General features: G+C 39.9%; 1 protein-coding gene across 7 annotated transcripts in view; it reads left to right on the forward strand.

Moving 5' to 3' along the window:
• LOC148648748 (partitioning defective 3 homolog B-like) overlaps window positions 1–24,496 on the forward strand; it is a 319,671-nt gene that overhangs the window by 202,826 nt on the left and 92,349 nt on the right. The window lies entirely within an intron of this gene.

Here is a 24,496-nt window from a genome sequence, read left to right on the forward strand (position 1 = left end):
TGGCCATATACGATTTCTTGTATCAGGAATTTGTCTTTTCGCATACCCCAGCATCCTCTCCATGAGACGCACAGACAGGGAGAGAAGGGTTGGGGTCAGAGCGCAGGGTCAGCCATTTATACGGCGCCCCTGGAGCAGCTGGGGTTAAGGGCCTTGCTCAGGGGCCCAACGGAGTAGAATTCCTCTGCTGGCCGCGGGATTCGAACCAGCAACCTTCCAGCCACAGGCGCAGATCCTTAGCCACAGAGCCACAGCACCGCCCCAGCGGTGAGAACTGGTGAGAAAAGAGAAACCATTCCCCTCCAATGGGCTATTTTCCCTCTATTCCTCAAGATATTTTGTTCCTTACCTTTTTTGGCCTGTGCCAGGACCAATACTCAATGATAGCATGAAGTGCGACACACTTAGCATCCGCTGGCTGATTGGTAAATATTTCATTAGAATGGACGTTTTGGCTGATTGATTCTGCAAATCAGGCCATATAAGTCCCATCAGGTTAAGCCTGACGGGCAATTACTTTTTTAATTGTTTTAATTTGGCTGGATGCTCTGTTTCACACAATTCTTCCCTGAAATGGGTTTCTTGTCACAGTGGGCCAGCAGCTGTAAATATCTAGCCCAGCCTATTCAAGCCCACCAGCAGGCTAGGGGAATATTGGACACAGTATTTCTGACATACAGTTTAGCCTTCTAAGAGAGGTTTAAAACAGCCTTGTTTGTATGACTAAAACGCAGGGGTTTCACTCTTCCTGAGACAGTTTTTCCCATCTTCTGAAGCATGTTTTGGGAAAGTGGGCACTTCTGCTGGGACACTTTCCTGAACGTGTTGAAAAGGTCATTTTTTTTCTTTTCTTTTCCTTCCATTAAATGCTTGACCTTTTCGAGAGCTTTCACCTCAAATTCAACCTTTACAGCTTGTCTTCCCATACGCCCTTAGCAGCACTTTAAAACCCAAGTGTCACCAATTTTAAATAACCGTTTCTCAAATATTTAAGACTTGTGCAGAATGAATTAGCACTTTGAATACCAGTCAAAAGGGGGACGTGCTTTATCATGGCTTTGTGTGGTTGAAATTCCTTGTGGTCACCATAAAAAGTTCAAGCTTTGATCAAGACGATAACTGCTTCAGGTCCTTCAGGTTTTCTCTTCAGGTTGAGTTGAAACCATGAGAAATCCATTATGATTCATTTCTATCCTTATTATTTTGTTATACTGTATATTCACCCAATTTGGAGACTCAATTGCATGGTTATGTCTCATCTCACAGCTACAAACCCTGCACCCACACTGGGGAATGAGGAAGTGTAGGCAGGCCTCCCTCTTCTTTGACTTTTAACACATGAGGGGCAGCCTCATGCAGGAGTTTCAGAGAAGATTGGAGGACAAGCATGTCCTTCATGCCCAGGAAGTCACTTTATCAAGTTTTACCCTTGCAGGTTGTCAGCCAGTGGTCCGGCTGAGTGCATCCCAGTTACAGCTGAGGCCTTGATCGTCTGTTTGAGTGTCTGTTTCTCTTGACCTGCTGGGGACCCACCTTATTTCTACAACGATACGCAATGAGGTCAAAATAATTAGTGCATTTTAAGACCCATATATATCTCTGTTTCCTGGACCTTGCAATCAGCCAACTCCCTCTACCCCATCTATCTGTTGTTAACTTAAAGCAGGGTGCTTCATTTTTAAGTGGTAATCTAGTTCAGTCTGACGTATCTGATTCTGTACTAGTATTTCATTCATCCACTTTAACAATACTCTTTTACAAACCTTATTTTTAATAAGTGCCAGGAATATTAATAGGTTTCCTGGCTGTATCTCATCTTCCAACTGAATGGTCTGCATTTAAAATGGACAGTGTATATGTACAGATTATAGATATAGTCAAAGGACATTTGTGGTTTTGCAGAGATAAGCAGTTATTACACAATTTGACAGTGCACTCTTGGCAGCTAAAGTAAAGATTATTGATGGCTGTGTTTTATTTGAGCAACAATTAAAAAGAAATAGCCAGTACATTTGAGGATTAAGAGGGAATTGAAGCCTAGTTGATGATGATTTACATAGACTGCTGATTACATTAATATGTGCTGTGAACAGACATTTTGTGTTTACTTTTGATGGCAGGGTTTCATTTCTGTTGCTAAGAGGATCATTTTCTTGTCTTGCATAGAGTGTGCTGATTGAGCTCTTGATTAAGCCAGTCCGTTCTGCCACAAGTGTCATTACGAAGTGAGACTCCTTTTTTGTTAAAAATCAAATAGACACCCCATTTATTTTTTCTCCTTTGCTCCCAGTCTGCTAATCGGTACATCTTCTGCACCAGTATGCAAGGAGCTAGGACTTGGTATTTTTCCTCCAGCACACCCATTTGCTATTTGACACACTGCAGGTTTCAGAGTAGGAGCTATACAGGGTGGAAGGCATTGATTGGAAGAGGAATCATCCATCTGTCACTGCCAGCACTGTATGATAAGATCACTTTATTGGCCATATACAATTTCTTGCATTAGGAATTTGTCTTTTCACATATCCCAGCTTGCTCTCCATGAGACACACAGACAGGGAGAGAGAAGCTGGGGGTCAGAGAGCAGGGTCAGCCATTTATACGGCGCCCCTGGAGCAGCTGGGGTTAAGGGCCTTGCTCAGGGGCCCAATGGAGTAGGCTTGCGGGATTTGAACCGGCAACCTTCCAGCCACAGGCGCAGATCCTAAGTCACCGTGCCACCACTCCGCCCTAAAGTGATCACCCTAAAACTCACTCAAAGGTTCATGGTATGTGGCCAGTTGAGCATATCCTTACTCAAAATAATGAGAAGTGGTTAAGTGAACACCGACAATTACAGAGGAAAATGTAAAACATTCAGTGTTTAGGTTGCCACAAGTGGCAAGATTAGGTTGTGTAACCTTCTTCGAGTCTATGCTAACATTTTTAGAATAGCCTTAAACTAAGGTATCTCACACCGATGGTGCTTGTCTAACTGTGTGACAGTGGACTCAGTCCGGTAGTTGTCACAGACTCCAGCACAGGTGACATCTGGACTACCTTTACAGATTAAGGCATTCATCATCCCACACATGACTCCCTGTCTCTGTGCACAATGACTATTAAGTGTCTGCACACATCACTTATAATCAACTGGTTTCTAATGTACCAAAAAAAACTGTTGTTTGCTCTGACTTGATAGTTTCACAAGAACATTTTTTATAAGTTCCCTTCCAACAGTGTTTCTCACGCTCTCTTTCCTAAGTCCTGTTCACCCTTCTTTGTATGTTGCATCAAGCAATTTTTGCAAGATATATTGTTTCGGTCAGGATTCTTATCAGACTTTTTTTGAGGCAGCTGGCAAAGTTTTGATTTATATCTTAAAAAGGATTTTCCCAAGCATCAAACTGTGCTGAGCAACTCGATTCTCATGTAGCTTATTTTTCCCCCCACTATAGGGGCTTATCTTACTAAAATCTAAATCAACAGGTGATAGGTGAAGAACACCTTGCTGAGGAATTGTGCTGTTTTTGGCTTTGCAAACCCTTGAAATAATAACCGCAGTGTGAGGTTCATTGTGCTTTAGTAACACTGTGCATGTTTCTTTTAGTGTTGCCAGCCCGTCTCATTAGGCAGTAGTTTGAGTAAATGTGTAAATCCTGCAGACTTAATCCTTTCAAATCCGGTCATAACAAATACCGATATACTGTATGTATTTCATGGACTTGCCAGGTGCCACAGACTTAGACCTGTGAGGTGAAAACTGTTCCAGAAATGACTGGAAACTGCCTTGAAAGCTCTGTAGGATTTCTAGGTAGGAAATGCTGAAGTCAATGGTGAATTGTGGGAGAGTGTTCAGCAGTAGTACCCTTAGCTAATACACTTAGCTAATACACCCCTGACTTTGTGCAGCTGTGGGTTGGTAGATTACATTCAATCTGCTATATTTAAAGATCACGTTCTAGAAGAGTTTACAAAATGGGTAACTGGGCAAACTAAAATACCTCAGGCAAGGGCCCAACTACAGTATGTGACTAAACTGACGGTTTTAAAAATCCATTCTGGAGTTTTCCTCACTCATTGAATAGCTCGTTAATCCTTGTCCAAATGAAGAGATCCTCCAAAAAAAAAATCCACACCAGGCATTGAACCATGATGATTGTTTACAAGACTGGAGCAGAACATTATGGACAAATAATGTATAATCCTTTTGGATCCATAAGAACACAGTTTTAAGAAAGCAAACTGGGGTGACAATGTCCCATGCTGTTACAGTAAAGTAATAGTGATAACATAGAGCTTTGAGTAATGAAGAGTTACTCTTACATAGAGTGTGTGTAATGAACAGTAAAATAGTTTATTCCAGGCTTCTCCTGTTTAAATCGGTCAAGTAAGGCTTAACCTTATCTGTTGTATAGTTGGCTGGTGGTGCAAAATGACCTCTGTACATTCACCACAAGGGATGCTGTACTGTGGTTTTGTCATGTAGGACTTCTTAGAAGTCTTAGATGCGTCGGGTGGATGACTTTGGGGTGCTGCTTTCATTTTCAGTGCAATAACGATCCCAAACAGGAGAGCCTGGGTCAACCTAAATAATACGAATCAGAAACAACAAGAACCACTCCAGAATTCTGCCCTTCAGACATTAAAAATGTAGGATTAGCTTGTACAAATGTTGTACATCATGGTGTAGTATGCTGTGGGATGATAATACATGTAGGAATACAGTATGTGGCGATACACCACCAGATTTTTGTGACAGAATGAAAGTTGTAATTGCTGAGTGGAGGGACAGTTTTGTTCAGGTCAGCCACCAGTTTCATTGTAGAAAACATTTCCCTGCGAGAAGGATAAAGAGTTTTCATGTTAACGGTTTAGTCTAATTGTTTTGCTGTATTGGTTTTTGCATCACTAGCATAGAAAGCTCAGCACTTAATTCTTGAAATACGTGCATGGCTATCTGAAAGTTTCGTGCTTAGAACCAGTAATTAAATTGACAGAGGCATAACTTAGCTTTGTGGCATTATGATTATATATATAGGAAAATGTGGCCTTTCAAGGTGATTGCCTTTTTACACATAATCAAACCTCTGTAAGTCAGGTGTGTATCTTTCAATATTTAGTAAGATCAGTTTCTTCACAAGATCACATTCTGCAGCTGTCTCCTTGAGATTGGGTTATGATACCTGCACTATAACCCGTCTTGTCTTGTATGAGTATATCATGATCAGATATTACCTATGAATAGAAATGATGTATTTATTTAAAAGTGTTTTATAAAAAAAATGTGTGAAATAGGCTTGGCTGTATCATTTCCATTTTGTTCCCCCTCAGTTTACACACCACCTGCTATACAAAAGCTGCCTAGAGTGCCAGTCACTTGAATCATTTTCTTTCTAATTTAGTAGCTGAACCAGACATTACAGTTTATCGTGGTCAATGTATTATGCGAAGATGAGGGCGTGGGATTAGATGGCTGGTGAAATACGTTTACATCAAGCTTGTTGATAGGTTTACACCCAGACAGATGAAGAAAATAAGACAAAGCCACTCTTTCTTCTGGTCTCAATATCTGACATCCGAGGGTAAAATGATCACGCAGTGCAGCAGTTACTTTAAGGTGCTGAAGAACTCATCTCTGTTCATTTTATAGTGGGACAGTGCATGTGCTACCATCCAGATGAGGCTGGTATTCTTGTTTATAGTGGATCCTGCCAGAGTAAAGAGATCTTATTCTAGTCCTGGGCACGTTAGGATCTGGCATATGTTCCAAGGAAAAAAATACACAAATACATCTACAGTAGACCATCTGCATATCCTAAGCATCATATTTTAGCTCCATTCCTGGAGGCCTGCACACATTCTGGAGTTCCAGCTGTGCTCTTTACTTGACTGTTGCCTTAACTGCTCATCTTTGATTGGAACATTTTCCTGCTGAGACGTTTGGAATTTTATCTCACTTATAAAATACAGGAGTTAAGTGGCAGCCTGCAACCTTTTAAGGAGCTGAAAACATTGGAAGGGTTCAAATGAAGCCTGTTATGAAGTCAGTTGAGGGGTTCAGTCGTGTAACTCGAGAGGTTGGCCGGACCACAACACCAACAGGAGCAGGACTGAGTGCTGCCTCTGACCTCAAGCAAAAAGTTCCAAAGTGAGTTGCCAAGTGCTTGTGTCCTCAGCAAGATTTTTCCAAAAGATGTGACGTGTTTATGAAAAGAAAAAAGCGATGTACCAGTGCGAAGTCTAGTTGATGGACCTTACTGCATGTGAAGTGTGTACACAGTCTATATGCGTCTGCACGATAAATTGGCTCAGTAGGCGCTTGTTTCTATCACAGGCACAGCTCTCCCTGGTCCTGCCAGGCTCCATTCGTACACGGCCTCTCTCCCTAGATGGTGAACAACTCCGCCATGCCAAAAGAACGGCTCCTCTCTCGCGGCAGAGTTTTACATGAGCTCGTTTTTGGAGGGGGAGGTGACGTCATTTCTGTAACTCACTCAGCGCCGCTGAGCCCCTGTTGCACTTCATTCACGGGCTCGGCTCTAAGATCTCGATGATATGAGTTCCATCCCGGGCTGCGTCGCCATCTGACTGTGGCGTTGAATCCCTAAACGTCCGTCTTTTCCGAGCACACGTTAGGATTGCTTCTTTAGGGCTGGCTCGGCTCGCAGTGGAGCCGTGATCCCTGGACTTTACAGGCAGTCAGTCAGGGAAGCACTTGCTCCTCTAATTGGCTTTTAAACTCCTGTATGTCACTGTGCAGCTTGTAACATGTCAAAACACAAGTAGCTCAATGGGTGGGCTAACTGGAGGTGCCCGACTTCCTCATTCTCTGCAGGCAGATGAGTGATCCCTGTGAGCCAGGATGGCAAGACACTGCTACTAACTCCATCTTGGATTAAGCTGTTGTGGGAAATTCTTCATCAGAGGAGCAGGACACAGCCTTGTGCAGGTTCAGTTTTATTGAGGTCAATAAGGACAGCAACGCACGCTGGGTCTGCCCCACAGAACAGCCAATCTGCAAGGGTTTCCCAGCTCTTGTATACAGTACAGTTAGACTCAGTGCTTGGCCTGTTCTTTCCAGTTTTATTGAGCTCAATAAGACCTCAGGAACAGACCCAGCACGCATTGCTGTCCTTATTGAGCTCAATAAAAACTGAATCTGCACAAGGCTGTGTCCCACAACAAAACAAATCGTCAATTCTACAGTAAATCTTAAAAAAAAAAACAATGCTTTCCACAATTCTTTGCGGAGTAAATGCTTGTGGTATCCACTTTCTTCCCTGCTCTTCTCTTCTGGATAAAGGCCTCCATTAGAGGTTTCCTCAGACATTTTTTAGACTTCAGTCCCTGCTCATATCGCTTTCAAAAGAAACTCGCCTCGACGTGTAATATGTGCATATATTTTCATCGCATCGACACCCTCCTGCTATTTTTCAGATTTTGTTTTGAATAACAACGGAGCTCATATCCACTCAACACCCACATTTTCATAAAATATGTTTTATCAGATAGATCAGGTTGATATGTGTAGGCAGTATATGAATTCAAATGGAGGCACCCATCAAAGTAAGCTAGACTGATTTCACACGCAATTTAATTTGGGTGAATATTTCAGAAGCAACAACATTAATATTTTGTTAGATTATTAATTTCAAGTAGCAGTAGGTCAGCTAAATGTGTTTTAAGACGTCCTCATCTCCAACTCATTTTGTACAATTGTACAGTAAAATCAAACATCAATAATCTGAACTGTTCTGAAAAGGAGATTCAGTACAAATACTTAATGCATTATATAGTGCATTTGCAATACATTATAAATGCATTATAAAATCACATTAATATTTTTGGGAGATTTTCTATGATTCTTGTATTACCTTAGTGCTTATTCAAAGCATTTAACACTAATGAAAAATTCTTGGATTTTTAACATAATACCTGCCAAGGTTAAGTTAGTAGTTTGCAGTAAACCTTTAAAGACTACGTCATAGTGCGCCTGTACCCTCCCCACACACCAGCTCTTAAGTGGGGAGGAGAACAGAGTGATGAAGCCAGTTCAGAGATGGGGATTATTAGGAGGCCGTGATTGGTAAAGGCCAGTGGGAAATTTGACCAGGATGCCGGGGTTACACCCCTAATATTTGCAAGAAATGCCCTGAGATTTTTAATGACCACAGAGAGTCAGGACCTCAGTTTTACGTCTCATCCAATGGACAGCGCCTTTTTACAGTGTAGTGTCTCCGTCACTATACTGAGGCATTAGGAGCCACACAGGCTGCAGGGTGGGCACCCCTTACTGGTCCCACTAACACCACTCCCAGCAGCAACCTTAGTTTTTTCCAGGAGGTCTCTCCTCCAGGTACAGACCAGGCTCCTGCCTGCTAAGCTTCAGTGGGGTGATATGGCTTGCAGGGTGAGCTGTGTTTTTTGTGTTCAAAACACAAGTGAAATGTAATAAATCTATTGTTATACTGATTCTGGGTTGCACATGGTTTTAAGCAACACCATTTTATTCCATAACGACTTCTGTGCTTGTGAGAGCTGAAACAGGATTACTGTTCTTCCTGGAGAAAGCAGCATGTTCTCAGTAAGAATTTCAAACACTTCCACATCAGTTTCGCAGCCAGATGTTTGCTAAACCACTGGAATTGCCTTTTCACAAACAAAAGGGATTCAGTAGCATTTACAATTTTTCTTTTTCTTTTTACAATTCCTTGTTGGACCTCTTTAATGGAACTGAGAATTCAAAGCATTTTCTTTGACTTTTACACACTTGTGTGTTTTAATTTGACGAATTTATGTAAGCGCAGCAAGGGACCGCCGTTCATGCTGTAAGTTGCTTGTGATACTGAAGCAGAAAGATTCCAATCAGTTCTTCCATTTTATTTATGCTTTTCGTAGTAGTGGAAAGATTAAATTAATGGGCAGGCAGCCTTTGTATAGCAAAGCCTATTGTGTGGGCATTGACAAAATAAGAGAGATTATTTCTGATATTGTTACAAATTACCATCCTTCATAATGAAACTCGGCTAATTGCTCTTATCTACATCAACAAGTGTGCGCATTCTTTTTTGGCATTCGACTGCAGCAGCCTAGAAGCTAGGGAAGTTGCTTGGAACAGACTGTCATGCTGTTGGCTGATTGCTGTGCCCCAGGCAAAAAATGACTATCTCAAAGAAGCATAATTATTATATTACAGCGAAAGATAAGAAACCATATTGTTCCAATGTGTGGGCTTCCTTTATTGAAAGGGTTGAATGGTCTCGGGCTCAAATTCATATTTTTATATACACGGAACTACCGCATTATTGTTATTAAGACATTTAAAATATGAAAGCAGTTGTTGGGGCTGGGAGGGGGGCTGTGCTGAAAGGCAACTTTCAAAATAAGATATTCACCTAGAAGGAGTTGGAGGGGTGAGCACAGATAAGCGCCACAATTTCCTGTGAAGTCCAGGTGTAACCGTGATAGAAGAGTTTCAGATGCTGGCTCGTTATGAACTTGTCCAAGTCCTTCTCTTTTTTTGTGGGGGGGGCTCGGGGAAGATTTTGAATTCTGAAACTTTTTGTGTGGCGACAGATGGTCTGCCTTGTGTTTTCTTCAGTTTGGTCTCCATTCCAGTTCTGGAAGAGGCGCGGCTTTAAACACAGGGTGCCGTGTCCCCTTGGATTTGGCTGTTAGACCAGATGGACATCTCTTCTCTCTGTCTCAGTATTTTGTATTTGCAGCTCACTGAGAAGGGAGGCTATAATTGTACTATACATATTTTTCTGACTTGCTCTTGACTTGCTTTTGTTTCTGCATAGTGAATCAAATCAAATCAAAACCAATTAAACCAAACTTATCAAATGCTGATTCCCTGGCTGAAATAGACCTAGTCCAGACTTTGGAAGCCATATCATCTTACATTGCAGAAGATCTGCTTTATTACGGTTACACCTACTCTGTTCACCAAAGTTTCTTCCAGGTGAGCTGTCTTGAAACAGTTTAGCATTTTTGTTCAAGGCATTGAGAGTTTTGCTAGACGTTAACTTTGGGTTTCCAGCATGCCATAGGAAATCAGAAAACAAAACCTTGTCACTGGGCTGCAGTGTCCTTAATCACTTAGTATATCCTCAGGATAAACCATTGAGAGATTTATTGCATATCGGTATCAAATTATGGCTCATGTTTTGGTATTTTCAAGGAGCCAGATATCTCGGTGGTGTTTTTGTACATGTTGTAGCAGCTTTTCAAAATATGCATTGGTAGATGACTTGGGGTGATTGGCAAGCCTGTTTAACTGCGTCTAACAAATCTGGGTTATGTGAGATGGGTATACTGTCATTTCAATGCAAATGATAGATTGGAAAGGGAGAGTTTTTAAGGCATACGGTTCTAGGGGATTCCAGCTTGGCCAGTGACTTGAGGGGATGTAAAATCATTACAAAAGGCATTATCTAGCTGGAGGCTCTCCCTAGGTAATGGAGAGCAGATCTGGGGAGGAGGAGTTTGTCAGTCCAAGCCCATGTATGTTAATAGGTTCTAAATGGAGCTTTAGCTGGTGCAGAGGATGAGGTGCAGATGGTGCTGCTTAAAAATTCTCTTTCACTCGGAGACCCTGCTGCTGTTGCGGAGTGACAGCGATGGAGGAGACTGGCTGGTGAAAATGTTGTTTTACTGTACCTGAAAAGGAAACTTCTTTATCGCCAAAATTCCCTCCTACCCCCCCCCCCCCCAACACACACACACACTCACACACACTCTTATCTTTATCTACTGTTTGGGGGTACTTTGTATTATTGAATCCCATTGGGCATGCATTAACCCCTAACCTCTTGATAAGCATTTTACAGGCCCCTTTCTTTTCCTCTGCACGCTTTCTCCCACAAAATAACAGGAAAAAAAAAACCTTTATGGAAACCTTTTTTAGGGCAGAGGTATGGACCTTTATACAATGAGAGTAATTTAGCCTGCTCCCTGAAAACCTGACAAATTTTAAGCCTGCATCTCTGCCTGCTGCTTCTGTGTGCTCGCCATGGTAACCACTCGTAGAGGAAGCTTTTCTGAGCACTCAGAGCCTACCCTGGAACCTGACAACTCTTCTGCGGTCGCGCGGGTAGGCCTGTGTTACGAGCAGCATGTGCTGTCTTTGTGAATGTTGTTTTTTTTTGATGAAACTCATCAGTTTATTCCAAGTGAAATGTCAGGCTTGGCGAGGTGAACTAGAACAGAATGAAACTAATTGCTGTTGGAAAGCTGAGCCCACTCACATTTGTAGTTTTTGCAGCATGTCCACAATTCTCATTTTAAACTCTATACATACAGTTAAACATTATGCATCACATCAGACCAGGTAACTCTTTCCACTGGTGAGTTATCTGTGTGCTCGATGGGCTTGAAGATTGCTCTAGAGCTGGCCACACTCTTGGTGTAAAGAGTTTGACACGGACCCGTGTCCACTGTTAATGTGATCTGCTTTTCTTTGAGAACTAAATGTTCTAAAAAAACCTTTAAAAATATCTAATAAATCTGGAAAAAAAAACATGTTTATTATCAGTAGTATATCGCAACCTCAGTGTGTTTCCTGACCCCTAGTGGTCTAGGAGTGAGGCAGTTATTACAATTGCAGTTTGGTGTAAAGGCTTTCTTGTTGTCGATAACTAAGTCTACATTTTTTACTGTGGCTTAGGAGCAAACTTTATTTTTTAGAATATTTTTCCCTTTACGATTTACTGTTCTGCCTTTCTGTTAGAAATGAGACCTGCTGAACCTGCTGTAGATAGAGTTGTGGTGTGGGTAGAGAGTGCAGCCACCACACTATTTACATCCAAGTCCACTGGTCTAATACTGAGGCAGCTAAGACTGACAACATTCATTCTGGGGCCAATAAGGCCGTGCCTGTATCACTGTGCATTTTCCCTGTTTCGTTTAGTGAGTGAATTGTGTCTGAGCTTTTAATGAACTTTAAACTTGAAGAGAATGGTGTGTATCTCTTTGAAGATGAAGTGTGTTTGGGAATAAAACTGCCGTGAATTATTCATAGGCCTTTCTGCTGACGTGTTTCACAACAGGATAAAAAGATGAGCCTCATCTTCCTATTTATTGTGTTTTATTTTAAACTTGACCTTCAGTGTTAGGTGAAGTGATGATTTCTAAGTCACAGATCCAAATCCACTGGGCTGCTTCGTTGCCATTTTTTAAAATTAATCTTCAAAAATAAAACAGAAAAAATTGCAGTGTGCTTTCAGCCTCACAAATAGCTTTGTCATTAAAAGTGAGAAGGCAGTAAACTCTGAGGTTTTCAACATGTAAAATAGGCAATTCATTGTTCCAAATGCAATTATGTGTGTAACTGGGATCTGTTGAGGGAATTTTCTTCGTAACTTCTAAACAAGAAGAGCAGTGTGCTGTAGTTTAACATTTTCCCACGTGTTCTCTGAAGCTAAGAGGACAGTATGTTGTGTTAATATACAACACATCTTCTGGATCTGTCTTACACAATATGCGTGCAACTATTTCTTGTTTTCTCAGCTTCATCTTTGAATCATTCTCTTGTTTTTTTTTCCTGGTACATTTTGGCGAATCCCAGCCTTGTGAATCTACAGGTAGGTCTCAGATCTCACCTGCTGTGGTGCAGCTAAGTTTTGTTCCCCTTGCTGTCAGTTGTACAGGAAGAGGGTTTTGGAAGTTACAGTCAAACAGCCAAAATGTGCAGTAGTTCAGCCCTCACCTCTGAAACCTGATTGGATGCTAGGAAACACAGAAAAACATAATTGCTTCTACTTTTCTTGACGTTTAGAAGCCATTTATTATAAATGTAAAGCCAGCAAGGAGAAGAATAAACTGTGTTTCTGGATGCAGCAAATGTAAAGAGTACTTTACCACTGCAGTTCACACACACACTATCTTACAAGATTACAAGTTTAACAATTATTCTGTTTTAGATTAGTATATTTGTCAGCAATTAGACCAGTAGCTTGGGCTTCATTGAGCTAATATGCAATACGTTTTCTTTATAGTGCATCGTCCTTCTGTAATCCACTCTCACCAAAGTCTTTAATAACCTTGTGAGGAAGATTGGTTCTAGACAGTGGATCCGAGTGGCAATAACATGGTGATCAAATGTAGGTTGACGCCGAACATCCACCTTGAAGTGGAAATCAAGAAGCTAGTGAGAACACATTTGTGGCTATGGATCAGTTTTACACTGAAATTTAGATGTACTCCTAAGTAAGAAAGGAGACACGGGAAACGGAACGAACAATGTAAAGATTTCTGAGACGGTGGTCAGGTGACAAGCATGTGTTCCACCCCTGGGGCATCTCGAAATGAGGCTGTTTTTTGGACCAATGTGTTGTACTGTACTTAAAAGTGCCCCTCCATCTTCAACTCTACGAGTTTGCATCAGCCTGTCTGAAACATGCTCCTCTTAAGACGGTAACATAACATAACATCACTTTATTAGCCCTATACAATTTCTTGCATTAGGAATTCGTCTTTTCACATACCCCAGCTTGCTCTCCGTGAGACACAGACAGGGAGAGAAGCTGGAAGTACAGTTGTTGTTGTTTTGAAATATCGGGAAAATGAACTCATTTTGAGATCCATGAATCCAGTAATCCCTTATTTGAAGGTAGTAGCAACACATAGCCTGTCCTGGTAACTCAGCTCCCACAACAGAACTATGCCCTCAATGAAAAGGCGGTCCATTGTAGAGTAAACATACACACGCAAGCACAATTTAGAGATAGGTGGCCCACCAGGTTTTCACAGGGAGACCATATTAACTCCCAACAGAAAGCACCTCAGTCCAGAATTGAATCCAGGGCTCAAGAGCTGTGAGGCAGAAGCAATATCCACTAGGCCACTGTCATGCCCTAATTAACCAATTAATGGTTGATTAATTAGATGGTATCTAATTGATCCAAAGATCTTATCTTGTCATTTTTTTTTAAGAAACCTAGGTATCAGCTTAACCAGTATGGTAGGGTATCCCTTTATTTATACCCTCAGTCCAAACAGTAGTGTACACAAATTTCCTTTTCTTTTAAATAAAGAATATACAGTAGCATTTCAAATTTGGTAAACACTAGAAGCCTGGTCATATGAGTTGATCATTTCTGGCATTCAGAATTATTATAGCTCTGGGGCGTTTTAACTGAGCACAGCACTGTTTTCCTCCTGCTTGGAAAACTACAAATGGTCTTACAGAAGGAATGAGGCTGGGGAATTCATTTTTCTTTTACGCATCCCTCTTTTTCTTATTCTACTGCAGTAAAACAGATCTGTATCTGTAAATGGAAGTTCACCAATGTGTTCAAAAGATATTATATCACTCAGACATGAAGTCCACTTTCTTGGAGTTGAATGCAGCTGTACAGAATTGCTTGACTAACTGGGGGTATCATTTATTTAATTTAGCTAATTTTATTTTCTTTTAAAATGAGTTAAAGCCTTTTAAAAGCACTATGCCCTGTGAATACCCTTTCACCTCAGATGCAATCCCTTTACTATGAATCTGGAAATAATACGTTGTGGTAATTGTTTCTTTATTGTACTATTTACAATAGTGTCCAGACTTTGACCTTTGCCACAGTTGGTAAAAAACACATTTTTTTCTGGAGGTAGAATGCAGACACAAACTTTACACTTTCTTTCTGCACAGGGTAATTTGATACTATTGCTCAACAGTGGAGCGTTTTTGACGAGCATTTCATTTTCTGTCTCGTTTGTTTCTTTCTCAAGGAGGAAAAGCTTATCTGTTCAGAGACGCCAAGATACTTCATGAGAAAGTCCAGTATCTACCCGTGTTTAGCAAAAAAATAAAAATAAAAAGTAAAAAGAAGTGGATGCCTGTAGTTCCAGGGTGCTTTTTTTTACCCCAGTGATTACAAGATAATGTTATTTCCCTTAGTTTAAAAATATTTTTTATGTCCTTCATAACATCCAAACTATCAAATGATACATTGCGGACATAATATAGTGTGAGCTCATTCCTCATGCATTTTCATGTAACACAATTTTGTGAAAACAAGGATAGAAAAGATTCATTTGTTTAGCTCAGGCATTTAACTGTGAATTTTTTTAACATGAAGCATTGTGAAAACAAGTGGTCAGCTGTTTACATATCTTCCATTTTATCTTCTCTGAGGTCTAAAAAAATCTATAAACTGAACCAGAGTTTGGCTTTCAAAGGCAGCATGAAACTAAACACACTAAAAGCTGTGGCTTGCTCTTGAATTTGTGGTAAGTTGATAAAATACTGTATATGTCTGATGAAAACTGAAGAGCCTTAGTCCAGGTCTGCCAACTCATGAGTCTGTTACAGAGAAGCACAGCAGTCTAAGTATTACATTAGTTAGCTCACTGGGCAGATATACATGTACAGTGTTATGTACATTTTAAGAAGGGAGCTTTTGAGTAGTATTGTTCCATTGGGTAATAAAACACAGAGTTCAAGCCATGTGATTTCAGAACAGCGTGTACCCAATGTTTTCTTTTCAGTTCAAGTTCCCTGAGCTGTTTAGGATTGTGCATAAATAGTTGATGATGATGATCATTATTATTATTGTCATTGTAATCATTGTTGTTGTTATTGTTATTATACAAATTGGTTACAAAATATATCAAACCAAAGCATTCAAATGTAAGAACAGAAAAGATACAACCGTGCGCCACTTGGACAGTCCTTGGCTTGCTTGTAGAATGAGATATTCTGCTTCCAAAAGTCAGTGCACTGGTTCAGAGGCCAGAAAACCAGTATGAACCTCTAGAAGAGATTGAACTAATAAGGAGAGACCACATACCAGCCCGGGATCTGTCCAATCTGTCCTTTATCTTGCATTGGCTACAGGACAGGACATTTTCATGCATCAGCAGACAAGCTCTGTATCGCTGTATTAGTATGAAAATGATTTTTGGAGGTAATATTTTGACAGCTGAGAGATGAAATGAGTGACTTGTGTGGGCCAGAGAGAGCACAAGCTGAGGTGGAGGAAGAGAGAAATGTGCAGGGGGCTATTCACCGATTAATGGCATTTTTGTTCTGGCCTAACCTGATTGCAGACAACAGGAGTGGAGATGTCATGGTGAATGTCATGCTGGCTGTTGCATCGTTCAAGCCAACTGCTGGGAAAATGGAAGTGTGATGATGAAAGGGAGAAATCTCCTTTAACGCAAGAATGCGTTTGGTGCTGATTGAGGGGCACCTCTACTGCTTGGCGATTACAATTATGAAGTCCTTGAGTTTTTCTGCTCCAGCACACCAATCTGCGAATGTGACTTTCCAGTGATGGCAATGCAAGACCTCACTGTGCTGGGACTGCAATGGTTCAGGGCACATAGCCGTTTTTTCTTCTGACCTGAGCCCAGTACTGAAATGGTTCCCAGCCTTGCTCCTGGGGGTACTCTTGTGTATTCCAGTTCTCGCCCCAGCGGCATATTCAATCATAGCCTAATTACGTTCATCGCCCTGTTTGGAGTTTATTTTTAGTTTGGCTTTCTGGTCTTAAATGGTGGAATGGGATTTGTATCTGTTGTGCACACCCTACCAGGTTCTGTGTTTCAGATCCGCCCTCAGTTAGGGTTGTTGTCTGTAACCAATTGGTCTTTCTACCAAAGGAAAAAAACAATCATTGTGCAAGTGTGTGAGACATTGTGCTTCCCACCTGCATGTGTTCATTGTAAATTGATTCACTATTGATAGCGCCTCAGTCAGAAATAAGGGAAACAAACTGAGGAGAAGCTACTTAAAACTTGTGTATGTCCGTGTTTCTCATTCTTTTTTTTATCATACATAACACGTACCTAACTATAGTTTATGCTTCACACAATGTAACAGTGTATGTGTGTGTCCTTCCCAGCCACATATGTACACCAGCCCAAACACATTATTGTTTAAAATGAGCGGAAAATTGCCTTATTCTGGCAGGAATTTACAGCATCATACAGCGAGTTTTCTCAGCCACTCTCAGACACTTTCAGTTTTTATGTCTGTCAAACTTGCAAATCTTAACTTCCATTACATGCGGTTTTCACACAGAATTTCTTTAAACATGGTTTTCATCATGCACCGAATGTACAATACAACACTTCAGTTACTCCTCAAAATTATATATGATATTACATTTTTTTGTCACATGATTTTTCAAAAATCTGCTGTATCTTCTGTGGCACACCGGTTGAGAAATGCCTCTAAGTAGATTTTGGGAGCAATATGCTTAAAGCAGGGTGTTTCCTGAAGTTCAAACTAATTTCAGAAACAGAAATGCCAAATAAGTTGAGCCCTATCGAAACAAAAGCCTGTAGACACATAGAGACAGTGATTTCACAAGTCCATTACAATAGGATATCTGTGGAACCAACTCAGTGGTTCCAGGAACAAGATTTGCCAGATGATTGCAACTGCACAGCGAGAGAGCTGAAATACAGTACTGTATCTCACAGCAGTCTATCCAGAGGCTGCTCAGGCCTATGCATCAGTGCTTCCAGGATTGTTATTTCTTGGGAGTCAAACTAGATGCTAACTTCATAATGTTTTAATTTCAACAGGTTTTCAAACTGAAAACATATCATCTTTGATCTGAACAAAAGCCTGGTTTGTGAAAATTGATGTGCGTGGGAAAGACTGGATTAAGATTCCTTCTTCTGTGGATCGGTGTATGCTGAAGTCTTGCAGTGCCCATTGATGATTTTAAAACATTTTTGTCACATCCAGGTTATTCAAAATACACTTAAAAATATGCACCTGTAGAATATATCAATTATTCATTTAATTGCTTTTGATTTGCGTTTTGCAGAAAATCTGTCACGAATTTAATCACTGAAGATTTTGTTTGCCCTGTCTTTTAATCATGATGTGATTAGTGAGATCTTTCTGGAAGCAGAGTTCTTAGCACTACCCCTGTCGTGTGACAGCTGTTGATATTTCTGCCTGTACGGATTTTCACCTTAAGATGTGTGAATTCTTTAGGAGAATAATTTCCCTTGTTACCAGACTCCTGTTCGTAGCTTATTGCCTTGTATGAAAGACTGGAGGGAAAAAGTTCTTAATTTCTTCATTTTTTTCCCCCAGGCAGTTGTACTTTTTTTTTAAATGTGTTAAAATGGCTTTATTATTTTTGCTAGTGATCTGTCAATGGCATACGAGTTTGCAGAACTAAAATACTAATTCTAACAAATAGCTCATAGAACAATTTATCAGAAAAACTGAGTTATGCTTGTCTTATTGTTGGTGTGATCTTGAAAGATGAGGAATTTTCATAATACACAGATCTAAATGCAGAATTAAGCTTAGTATGCATGCATGTCATCTATTTCAAATCTGGTAAATAAATATTTCTTGAGAAACTGTTATTTTTCCCCTTTCACTGTTGTGGCAACAGGTAGTTTTTGACTCCAGGTAGAATCTGAAACCGTTACAGGTTGATGATTGTGAAAATGGGCATTTCATCAGTGACAGCTAGAGTCTGAGCTGAGTCATTAAAGCAGTACGACACAGAGGAGTCTTCAGACAAATTAGCATGCATCTAACGTTTGGAGAAAAACACACAGCTTGGCTTTTGCAGTTCATCCTGTGTGCAGCGACCCGAGGAGGGAGAGATTTCTTTGTTGAAAGTGCACCATTTTTTTTTGTGTGGCTGCTGCCAATAACCCTAGTGTGAGCCCATGCTGATTGTCTAAAATACAAAGTTCATCTCTCGCCATGCTCTTGGTTATGAAGCACCCTGATGTGATCCTAATGGCAGCAGCAGTGCTTGGCTTTCATTGTCTTATACCCAGACTTTCTGTTTATGTCCGATGTCTCAGTAGTTGTTATTGCACGTTTATGGATCCCTAAGACTATTTTTCTGTGAGCACATATGTTGTCTTTTATTCTTTTCTGCTCTAAGGCATTACAGTCCAGAAAATCCTAATGGTCAGAGGTGAAAGCCAGTTTCATTAAAGAGAGCGTCAAAAGTGGTTTCTCTCCTCTCATGTATAAAATGAAGTAGCATTGCACTGATCCTTCATTCGGGTGTTAATGATACGTAGACAATGCTAAAAAAACAGAACAGCATTAGATATAATTATATCAGAAAGTGTAATTAATAAAATTCCTGGCACTTGCCATAACACTACACTTGTCCAGAAATATAATTGAGGCCTTTTAGTTTTTATTCACATCAATCAAAGGTGTGAAATAACTATTGGGTTTCCTGGTTACAGGGCTAGAAAAAGCTTTTTTTTTTGGCTTTTAGAGAAAAAAACCTTTCCCTGAGACCAGATACTTTTTGTCAATAAAGAAATTAGTTTTTTTTCTATAAAAAACAATATTCTTTATCTTTGTAAGCTGAAGTGATATATAGTGAGATAACAGTTGACACTGAGATCTGAGTCTACTAGGGGTGATGTAGCCCCTCAAATTGAAGATTACTGGGTTAAATTTTCTAAGGAATATGGAAAGAAGTTATGGAGCCCATCAATCTGCCATTATGGAAAGCATTTTTCACACAGATCCATGTTTGCAGATTCTTTGTCTCAAGTACTTACTAACAATTCAAAATCAACTTCTACCCCTGGTACTGCAAATGAAAGAATCCTGTTCTGTTTATGGATTGAAATGATGACAGTTTTTCAAATAGCCTCATTCCACCCATTCCCAAGAAGCTGTATGTGAATTATTGAATAATTGGGTTATTCAACTCTACAACCAGCATTAAAGGTGACCTCTCTCCCAAAGCCAGAGTCTCTTTGAAGATAACTCTCCATATTGCTATATGTGCAATCTCCAAAAGGGAACCTAACATTTATAATTTTTTAATTTCTATAGGAACTCATTTCCCAAAATTGGTAAAATAAACATTCAGAGAATTAACCTTAAACAATTTCGAGAGAGCAGGCTTCATTATTTATAATATACCTTTAATCCATTTCTGTCATGCATCACTTATGAATAAAAGTATATCACTTCAAGAAATAAAAGCTACTAAAGTCCAGTTGAAAATTCTGATACAATTTATGGTTGTTTTGCAAAGGAACATGTAAAGGTTTATTCCAATCTGGGGGAAAAAAGGAATGCAACGTTTTTGATTTGGAGCCTTCTCCAGGCATGTCACACTTTTTGTCTCTTTTCCTTTCAGCGTGGAATAAACCTTTACCTGTTCCTTTGCAGCCTACGCATGCTGACGCAGCTGCTGTTACTGTGCCTACTTGAAGATCATTTTGTACTCAACAGGTGCTGAGATGTCTTTTGAGATAAAAAGCAGGATATAAATGCAAGGAATTAATTATTAAGGTGATGGTGTTGTGTTCATCTTCAAGGTACCATGTTCTGGAAAAAAAGAATATAGACCCGTAGAGTGATTCTTTTTTAACGAAAGGGACTACACACTTGAAGCTGATTAGGGTTTTAGAAATTAATGCATTTATGAATTATAAATCAAGTTTCCTTTGTGTGGCCGTGCTATGTCCTTTTTCCTGGAATACAGGGTGTGTGGCATATTAATGTGCCTAACAATGAGACTTCAGGCCTTTTCTATAATGAAATTATTCATCTCTGGTATTGAAAAGAACACCTTCTTTAGGAAAAGAGCATGGATTTGGCCCTTTTTAAATCCTGAGTCTTAATAACAGCAGCAGTAACCTTTCCAAATTCGCAGACTTAACAAATGGCTTTTTGAGGGCTTCTGTCCACACACTGTTAGGTTGTTAGTTAAGTGCAAGTCTCAGGCCAGCCACACAGGGGTTTTCTTAGCTGTGTGATCTAATCATATTGGTATCTTTTTATAAAGTAAATGGGACACTGGATAGTGCTTTTTGTAAGTCCAGCTAGGTTGTGATTAAAATACATCCTGCCGAAGGTGTTATTTCCATTATTACTGTCCCTGTTTCTGATGAGAGGCGACGGATGTGGAGATACGGATTTGAACATGTTTGTTTGCTTAACTTCAGTGGAGCATACTTGTCGTGGATAATTATAACCACGTTGTTTAGTATTTTTTTTTCTTCCTAGCGCTGACTTGCAGCAGTGCCATCACTTTCTCTTAGTTCAGGCATGTTTTTAATGATTAGAGCTTCTGCATGTCATAAACCCGATGACAGAAGATGCAGTATCATTGCTCACAGGAATCGGGAAGATAATCTTAGGAGAAATGATAAATGTGGGTACTTTTTTTTTTAAATGGTGTTGCAGCAAAACTGTTTGTTTTTCTATTTTCATTTGCTAGGTAAAAGCAGAACCTCTAAAAGTTCTGATGCCTGTATACAGTATGTTTTAGTTTCACTTTTTCCATAAAATCGCATGACATTACCCAACAATTAACACTGGGGTTCATTACAGAAAAAAAGAAACACAGTTCCTGTGCTAAAGAACCTTTCCTTTCAAAATAAAAACCGAAACTGCCGCCTGTTTTAATAGCATAATCAGCAAGTGCACATATTATGGAGAGCAAACTATGAAAACCCGATAGTTTCCTGAAGTTATTTCCTCATTTACTTTTCCTGATATACGGTGTCAATCATTTGTCACGTCTGTTGGAGAATGAAAACAGCTTGCCGATTCTGAGGGGCTTCGGGGTGCTTTCATGCATATTTATCAGATGATAAACATTCATCAGTCTTCTTCTGACGCTTATTTTTCTTGGCTGATCTCACCTGTTGTCGTTGATAGTGGAGAAAGTTTTTGAATGACCGTTCAGCAAGCTCTCCGGTGTGCACTAGATAAGTCCGCCTCCTGTGAAACTGTTGTCTTGAAAGACTGAGTGTAAACGTGAGAGACTGGGTGTGGTGGTCTGTTAAAAATAGTTCGAGAAAGATTGTGATCCTATCTAATATTACCATAGGGCTGAATTTGCCCTGTAAGGGATAGGGTTACATTCAAAACAATGTAATTATATTATTTTTTATTTATATTGGTATTGGTAATAATAAGTTAATTTTGTACGTAATGGAATAGTTTACCTTCCATCTCCTTCATAGAGGTCTTTTAGTTTTTCTACAGCAGCAATTTTTATTCAAACAGTGGATAAGAGCTAAAACAAGCCTTTAATGTACTCAACCAGTGTCGGGTGGCACTGTTGAAGAGAACAATTTCTGTTCCTCAGGATGGCCACAATCACATTGAAAAGCACTGTGTGTAAGATCAGCATTTTGTGTTTCTGCAGTTGAGCCATAAATATGTTCACTGTTACTTCTGATCACCAAAATGAATCCTTTCATAAGCTACCGCATTGTAAACAAAACATTTTACTGTAAATGTGACATATTACTAAGTGCAAAAAATGCTTTTTAAGTGCCATAGTGTGGCTTGCTTAAATATCTCGCCTACAAGCCCCCTATCCTGCAGGCTGTTCGTAATCAGCACAGTGATTTTGTGATCAGTGCCATATGTGCCATTACACTTTGCTTTTGGCTGTTGCATATCTGTGGTGTGTCAGGCTGCATGAATTATGTTCTCTGTGTGGTATGAACATGTCAGTTTTTTTGCACATTGTCTTGATACAAATTGCACACCCAGGACATCTTGATACATAATTGGCAGCAAAGTTTGAAGAGCTTTAGCAGCTAGGGTGTGTTGGCATTCAGTGCATCATCATGCACTGGTGTGACTGATATGAACTGGAAATGAGGTGCATATCAGATGAGGTGTGATTAGTAATTACCAGCTTTGGTGGTGCAAAAATATGCAGAAAGAAAACTACCAAGAAACAGGGAGAGTTTTAGCTGTTCCGGATCGTACTTAGCTCAGGTTTGTATCAAATTCACAGGAACATCCTGGGTTTTTAGTCGCAATTAGATTTTTAAATACACTGATTCTTGTGGCTTGGGTGTATTGAAATAATTATGTTATGTCGTTCTATGAAACATCCCATCCTAAATATCAGTGGTTTGGGATAATGGTTTTGTCTACAGATGTTCCAGTGGCCTTTCAGAAAAATAAAACAATTTTTGAGATTGGATTCTCCTGTCCACATGACACAGAAGACCTGACAGAACATTTCTCCCTTTGTAACATTACCTGGGGAGATTCATGAACATGTAAACAGGAACACGTTGAGTCCTGCAGGAAACTACTTTGTCAAGTGATCATCTGGCATGTGCTTGAGTTTCAAAGGAAGTCAAATTAAGAGAATTCTGTTGCACTGCCTGCATCCTCTGTATGGATTGAGAAGTAAAAGATTCCTAGCAAGTAGTCAGGCTAATGAAATGGAACTTTAAACAACTTTATTTCCCGAGCTTTTAAAATATCCTGACTGATTCCTACAATACATTGTAGATTTACCCCACCTTAAATTTGCTCATGACTACTAAGGGACTTAGGTAATATCTCACTAAAAGCAAGCTACTTAACTTTCTCGATGGGCGATATGAGCTGTTCTTGTTAGCTTATTGCATTAATACTGTAACTGGAAATATTTCATTTTAACCAAAAACTCTATTTAAATTACTCTGTCATTCTTAGTGACTGTGACCTCACATCTAATTCCTGGGGAAGTAAATTTGCCTTCAAGCCTTTTTAAAGAAATGAGTTCATGTGCTCTGCAATTTTTCAGAAGATTCTGGCATGTGATCAAACATGAAACATATTTGTGACTTTTGAAAACCAACAAGAATTCAAACAAGCATACAAGCACACAAAAATAAATTGCTGTTGGCACTATTGGCTGTGTAATACTGGGGTACATTAAGGGTTAGTAAGCCCCTCTTGACTTTCAAGCAAACAGTGACCCCTGCAGGCTAAGCAGTGATGTCAGTGTGGGATGTGCTGTTCCTCCAATCAGCAGTGACTCTCCTGTTAGGCCCTCTGGAGCTCTCAAAGTGTCAAAATGTGAATGGGTCTGCTCTTTGCTGCATAAAGCAGAGTACAGGAGGCACTGTGGAAGTAAACCATAAAACAATTGTTGATGCCATATTGAGAGGTAGAAAATAAAATAGTTGAAGATTCCATTTTCAAATAATCTGTCGGAGCACTGTGAGCAATTTAAGCCCAGTAGTACCGTCAGGAAGAGAGGAATGTACAGTAGATATGTTGATAACACTTCATTTTTCGGATGGACAAAAATTAGAAAGACGTGTAGTGAGCAAGCAGATCCCGTTTCTTGATTTCAGGCTTTTCCACACCAGAATTTGCACTGTTCTCGTATGGCCTTTTCAATAGAACTAAAGATCTGTAGGAATGTCAAAGCCATGCCCCAGAAGAAGCTGTATGCTGTACGTTGCTTATAATTGCATATACGGTAATTTATCTTAAACATCTAGAACTTAAGGTAAGCACATTTGAAAATGAATTTTAAAGCGTGTTTAAAAAATGGCCACCGTCATCAATGATTAGTCTCAGACCGCAAGGTGATTTAAGAGTTTAATAAAAGAAAACTTTGAAGTTGATACTCTCTAAGAAAGTGACCGCTTCAAGGTACGCAGAAAACGTATATGAAAGCAGGAAAGATGAAAGGTAAAGATACAGCTGGGATCATGTCAATGAAGTGGTCAGGGGTGGTATTGGAAAGGACAAGGAAATAATTAAATCTTTGACAGTTACGATGTGAAAAGTGATTGA

The sequence above is a fragment of the Lepisosteus platostomus genome, chromosome 14 (genome assembly GCF_059453375.1).
Source record: "Lepisosteus platostomus isolate fLepPlt1 chromosome 14, fLepPlt1.hap1, whole genome shotgun sequence".
NCBI lineage: Eukaryota > Metazoa > Chordata > Actinopteri > Semionotiformes > Lepisosteidae > Lepisosteus > Lepisosteus platostomus.